The sequence below is a fragment of the Primulina tabacum genome, chromosome 8 (assembly GCF_025594145.1).
Source record: "Primulina tabacum isolate GXHZ01 chromosome 8, ASM2559414v2, whole genome shotgun sequence".
In the NCBI taxonomy this organism is placed as follows: Eukaryota; Viridiplantae; Streptophyta; class Magnoliopsida; order Lamiales; family Gesneriaceae; genus Primulina; species Primulina tabacum.
In genome coordinates this window covers 24,812,575-24,819,864 of record NC_134557.1, presented here as the reverse complement: position 1 = coordinate 24,819,864, position 7,290 = coordinate 24,812,575, and positions in this window count along the sequence as shown.

The following is a 7,290-nucleotide window of genomic DNA, read 5'->3' as shown; positions in this document are numbered from 1 at the left end:
CACTAATAATCCCATATAAAAATCGAAACATGCAAGGAAAAAATTTAATACTGAGCTGAATTAAAGAGGTTACCATTAAACAAGGTCGTGTTTGGGTTCGCCTCCTCTGCCTGCATGGTGAACACTCTCCCCTGAGTCGACTGCCTCCACTGTGGGCCTTCTTTCAGCATATGATCGCTGGCTCCGCATTTGAATCATTTGCCCAATCCAAATAAACACTGTTGTGGATGCTGGCGGTTGCACTTCGGGCACACTGGGTACTCACCGGGTCTCTGAGGAGCCTTCTGTTGAGGAATAGGACCCTTGCCTTTCGGTGGTCCCTGAAATGATCTCTTCCCCTACTGTCCTGGGAAAGGCCTCTTAAACTGAGGTTGGTGCTGTTTCTGCTGCTGAGGTGCCTGATAGGGCCTCTTGCCCTGCCTATCGACCTCGATATCCCTATGGTCCTGTTCGGCCGCAACCCAACCCTAAAATGCATCAGCTTCTCCCGGGCATCATTTTCATTCAGGGGCACAAAGTGACACCCCCTCTCAAACTTCCTGGCGAAGTCTGCCACGCTGCTGTCTCCCTGTCGCAGCGACATGAACTCCCTAGTCAGGCGGGAGCGTACTTCTTCAGTGAAGTACTTGGAGTAGAAAACCTCCTTGAAAACATTCCACGTCAGTTTTTGTAAGTTCACTGACACTGACGCGCTTTCCCACCAAAGCCTGGAATCTCCAGTCAACAAGAAGGTGGCACATCTAACTCTGTCTGCATCCTGTAGCTCCATAAACGCAAAGATAACCTCGATGGACTTAATACATCATTCCGCTATCATCGGGTCAGTAGTCCCCGAGAACTCCTTCAGATCCATCCTCCTGAACCTCTCATAAACAGCTTCTGGTCTGGGCCTCGCCCCTGTATCCACTGTAGCTTGGTTCCCCGTAAACTGTGCGAAGAACTGGGTAATTCCGGCTAACATCTGAGCCTGCATATCATGCTTTACCGCTTTCCAATCCTGATCTAAACCCGGTCATGCTTTACTAGGGTGGACAGGTCCTCGGCCACGTTCACCGACTTCCAAACCCGTTCATAATTTGGTCCCAAGACTTTTGGCATACCTCAAAAACTTAAAATATTTTCTTTTGCACATCGAACATACTTACGTGGCGTTGAGGGATTCGTTGGATCTCGCTTGGGGCCACTGCTGCACATACTAACATGAGTTCGAATACCTATCTTGCATAACTTAGACTTATAGTCATGCTCACACTCAAAAATGACAAAACGATCTAAATCTCTAGGGACTTGACATCGTTTAATCATCGTACTACATCATAATATCAAACTCCAAAACAATCCAAGAAAAAAGTTTAATTTTTTTGTTTAAATTGTTTTTTTTTTTAAAAAAGGACACGGACCCCGTGTAAGGGTCTGTGTCGGGGTCCGTGTAGGTGCAGGAAATTCACATTTTGAATGAAAAAGGGCACGGACCCCATGCCGGGGTCCGGCTACGGTTCCGTGTACCTACTGGAATCGTGAACCGACGGAAATTCACTACACTTATGACTTATTCCTCCTAACTCGATCATACGGACAGTGAACCAATGCCTCGAGACCCATACTAGGATGCTATGACACTTATTCAAACTTAAACAAATGACCCAAAACAAATACGCATCACAAACAACGCAACCCAATCCGTGAACTCGACATTTGACACCAAAACGCATCCTCAACTTCTAATGCAAACAAGTGCCTATCAATGCAATCCGACACACCAAAAACCATCCTAACATCATACTCAACATACTTAAATGCAGCCGCGAACACCCGTGAATCCCCAACAATGCCTGCAACAATAAAACTTCAAGAACACATGAAGAACGCATTTTCAAAAAAACGCAGTTTGAGCAGTCCCACAAAAACAATCATAACTCACTCATTTCTTATCCAAATATTTCGAATTTACTGTCAAATCGAAGGTATCAAAAAGTTTTATGTTTTATATGTTGAAAGTATTTCAAGAAAATCAACCGAAAAATCGCAGTATTTAAAATGACAGCAAATTTTGAGTTTTCAGATCAAAAATTGTTTCAAAACCGATCCAACAAATTTTTGCTCAAACTTTTTACAACATACATGGATTTTTACGCATAATAAACATAAGAACATATAATATAACAAGATCGATGTAGAAAAAAAATATTATATATGCCTTTTGATATTTAAAAATACCGTAACGATGATGCCGAAGTGGAAAGGATGCGAGAGACTATCCGGGACGAACGTGGCGCGATTTTCTTGAAGAAAAGCCAACGAATTCGCTGGGAAAAATTAGAGAGGAGAAGGGCGGCTGCTGAAGTTCTAAAAACCATAAATTATTTCTTCAAAACAAATGAAAAGAATCACAAAGAAATATGTGTGTGTGTGTGTTTTACGTGAGTGTGTGTGTTTTGGGGTGTGTGTGTGTGTGTTTTTAATAATTAAGGAAATAAAATTTTGCTTGATTAAAATGTTACCAACAATATTAATCCAAACTAATTTAACAATTCCCTTAATTAAAATAAAATACACAACTGCTAAACTCTAAAAGTTTTAAAATCCCTTAATAATTAAACTAGGCTTTAAAACTAAAAACTAAATTAATTATTTTAAATGCCCCAATTTTAACTAAAAAAAATATCATATTTTAAAATTGTCAAAAATCGTTGCCGATATCTTTTTTTCGATCTTGCATCGAATAATCGCCTGAAACATGAAACTCAAGGAAACATTTTAACGTGCATCACATAAACATAAATAATTTAAAATAATACAATTTCATAAAGCATGCATCGCTAAAATCATTTTAAAATTAAATAAATAATTTAACCATTAAATAAGTGCATGAGTTTTACGTGTATTGAATTTGGGCTCTACATTTATATTTGAGATGTACTTGTAAATAATTAAGTTACGTTAGTTTGGTGCCGTAAGATAAATATTTGATTCAAGGATCTTAGACTAATATTATTATGGGGTTGAGATAAGGTTTAATTATTAAATGCATTACCCATGATAGAATTCGATTAGTAAATTTTGGTTCTAAGATCTCTTAAGTTGAACAACATAAATGCGAATATTTGGATTTAAAGCCTTAGCATACCTTGAGTTCAATAAATTTAAGAAAAGATGCATTTGGGATTTTAATGTTGAAATATAATAAATTGATGAACTTCGTGGGTATAGTATAAAGAAAGTAAGATACAATAGATTTGACCATCCATTTCTAATATTGGAACTTGTGGGAAAAGTTGAAATTCGAGGTTATAGTAAAATAGAATTAAGTCACCATAGGTTGTTGTAAGTTGCGGTCCTCAAACAATGATCTTGAAGACAAATTTAATTAAGATTGAGGAGACATAAGGACATTCTAAAACTTATTCTATCAGAGCGGCGCAGCGGAAGCGTGAATTATTGGGATACTAGAATTAAGTCTAGACTTTTGATTATCAAAGATAAGTAAATTTCGGGGACGAAATTCAAATTTAAGGGGGTAGATTGTAACATCCCGAAAATTTGAAGGTCCATGTGAACCACATGCATGCAAATTATCAAATTTCTTAGGTATTTTAATTAAATTTTTTTAATTGAATCTAGTAAATATGGTAGGCACATATGTTTAAAAATATGATTTTCAACTAGAATGCATAAAAATGTGTTTTAAATGTTATTCGAGATGCGATCGAAGAAAGGATACCGGGGGCCATATGAGGAAAAATATTTTTATTACATAATTATTTTTAATTATTAAAGTATAGTATATTTTAAATGGTATTTTCAAAAATGGCAACTTTTGAGGTTTTTTATACGCCGAGTCGTATTTTCAACTAGTATTTGATTTTCGACAAATATATGAACTTTTCGATGACTCGCCTATTATTTTCACAAACTTTATTAAACAAAATATTTTAAATATTTACTAAAGGGCTTAATGGGCCTAATATACCTAATGGGCCTAAGCTTACATCACTTTCTTTTATATCAAATAATCAAGGCTTCCAAGTATTTTAATTATTCTAAACTTACGTCCCAACTGCCCAAAGCATTCAAGGACTCTCTCCACCAGCCTACACAATCACACACATAATTTTCAATAAAAATAATGTGAATCTTGAGGAAAAATCAGCAAGGTGCATCCCCCGTCTCTCCACCAATATTTCTTGCATCGTCAAGCCGTTTTTCGTGCGTAATATACCCAAAGGCAAGCCTGAACTTTTCTTTCAAACATCTTTCACACCATATTATGTATATTTGATTAATTTTGAATGAAAAATATGTTGCACAAGTTTTATTTTTCTTTTTATTGGCATACATGCATATAACTCATGTTTTGATGATATAAAACTCTTCCTAATGATGCACAAAGGGGCTGTCATGGTAGGGGAACTTGAAGGGATGTTTTTCAACATGTTTTAGGGGCCATAGATGAAGGTTTAAGGGCTGGACAATAGGGTGATTGTAGAACCCGTAACTTAGACTACGTATAAGCCATGCATAATTCTAGTATTTTAAAGTAAATTGATTTTATTGCATGAGTACTTAAAGTGCCTTTCTGTAAAGTTAATTATTTTATTTCAGTAGTTTAAATGTTATTCTTTCAGTTATTTCAGTGAGGCCGGACTGGAGTTGGAGTTTAGAGATAAAATTTAAGATTCAGAAAATATTTCCAGAATTTATTTTAGCTAGCAAATAAGTTCATTTAAGTTAAAAAGGAGGTTTGAGGATTTAATTTAATTACTTGAGGTGAGTAGAAAATAAATTTATTTAAGTTCCTTAATTAAGGGGTTAGTTCACTAAATTAATTAAAGGATTAGTGAGGCTTTTAAGGGTTATAAATTTACTAGTTAGAAAAGAATTCCCCTCCATTTATTTGTGAGAATTTCGGCCCTAGTGGATTGTGTATTGCCTTGCCAACTCATCATCTTGGACCCATTCTTTGTCATTTTTTTTATGATAATCTTTTTAATTATTAATCAACCTTAATTAAATTATTATTAAGCAATATCCTAGTCTAATTATTCATGGACAATCGGCCATGCAACTCCAAGAAGACTTGTTCAAACAAATTTAAAATTTGAATGAGAGGTAGACTTGGTCTTGCATTTTAAATCCCTTTATTAGTGGATCTTCCCCCTCACCTTTCCAACCATCATTCTCCTCTCCCTAATCTCGAAATTCAGAGTGGAATTGAGAAGAAAAACCGTGGGTTCCATAGCTAGGAAGATAGGAGAAAATCGAGTAAGAAGCAAGGTAGAATAGAAAGCGCTCCACCTCCTCCGCGCCGGATCGTCTCGTTCTTTCGTTTTCTTTCAAAACGAAACCAGGCATGCATATATTCTTCCTTGACTTTTCAATCAAGTCCTATTATCAATTATTTTCATTGCATGATCATGATTTCTATGGCCATAAACCGAAATCCATCAAGAATTTTCAGAAAAATAAAAGTGCAGAATTTCGGTTTTCATTTCAAGCTTCACGATTTCTTTTGTGTTGATGGTTACAGGTATTGGTTCGACTCAAGGCTACCAATGCTGCATCTAGACATGTACTAGGACATGTTAGGATCATAATGGTCCGTTCATTCAAGCCCCTCACCCGCTGGAAACGAAAATTGACAGCAACTCTCCAAGCACAGCTCATGTGCACTTGATTTCTTGTGTCTTGCTGTCAAAAAGGGAAGCTTCTGATCTTGGCTGCCCTAGGGGCCTATAGCCTTGGTTAGATCACTTCCCTAGCATGTTTAAGGACATGACTAAGTCGCCCTTTTGGTGGCTTGGTCCATGGTTAATTGGTTTTTAAATAAAACTCCAAGAACAGCCCTGCACCCTTTCGCCCCTCTTCATTTTACAGCATGTATGGTTCGAATTCTTGTGGATGGTGTGGATCTTGGTTGGCCTATGGCCCTTAGCCACGGTTCATACCATACCCCTAGATATCCAGGTCGTGCCATGGTCAATCAAATGGCCATTGGAACGACACGAGACAGCAAGCAAAGCTAAACACCACACGCGCATGCAAAGGTGCTCTCGGGTGAATCTTTTCGATTAATGCTGGAATATTCCGAATTATGGCTGGTTTAAAGCCCTTAGCCATGGTTCGAATCATTTCTTGGGACGTTGGTAAGAGGTTCTGGTCGGTGGTTCAAGCCCCAATGGCCATTAGCCTCGCAAACGACGCAAGCAAACCAAGCACAGCTGCTGTATTTTTGGACAGCAACTTGCTGTGACGGTTCAGTGGCTCGTTCGAGTTCTTGGTCGGCTTTTAGCCTATGGCCTTGGACTGGACAGTGCCTCATTGAGTTAGCAAGGTCATGTTTTTCGACCGTTTGTCATTCGGTTCTTGTTTGAGGTCGTACGAGAATTTACGGTGCGATGTGCCAAATTGACTCTCTAAAGAGCGTTTCTTGTTTTGGCCTCCATTCACCTAGATTTCGGCCCTCACCATTTTAGGAGCATTATTTTATCATTTTTAGGCGTATTTTAATCATGACTACATGACGGTTCAGTGTTGGTTCGGGTTGGTTCGGGGTCGTGATTAAATACGAAGTCGGTAGGCGTAATTGTCACATTTTAGAATGTTATTGCATAGTTTGGTCCCATAAATCTATTGCATATTTTTCATGACATATTTAGGTTGCAGCGAGCCTGGGAGCGATCCAATCCAAGCAGTAAATTATTACATGATATTAATTGTGCCATTTAATTATATTACGTGCATAAATATTTAAAATGTTCATTTTTGAGATTATGCGATATTGCTTGTGGCCATTACACTATCATGGGATTATTGCTAAATCCGGTCGCCAGTTACCGGTCAGTTTCAGTGCAGGGGCCACTTGCGTATACCATAATCTCACCAGGAAAATTATTACAGGCTATTTCAGTACAGGGCTCCAAGGAGCAGACATTTTTACCATGATATTTTCAGTTCAGTTATGCACGTATTATAATTAATCATGACACGACACTTTTACGATATGCCTCATGACATGACATTTTTATTCCATGAAATTTTACTATAGTATTTACTCGTTATTTACGATATATGCATGTTGAGTCTTTAGACTCACTAGACTTGATTGTTGTAGGTTCTGTTGGTGTCAGGGCCGAGGGCGGGGACCAGTGAGCAGGCTCGAGTCGGCAGTAGTAGGACCCGAGGACCTCAGTTCAGCATTTATTTTTAATTGATGGCTCAAACGTTTTAATTATTGTTGGAAAAACTTTTTACTGTTATTTCAAAAATGTTAATTCTTCCGCTGCCACATTG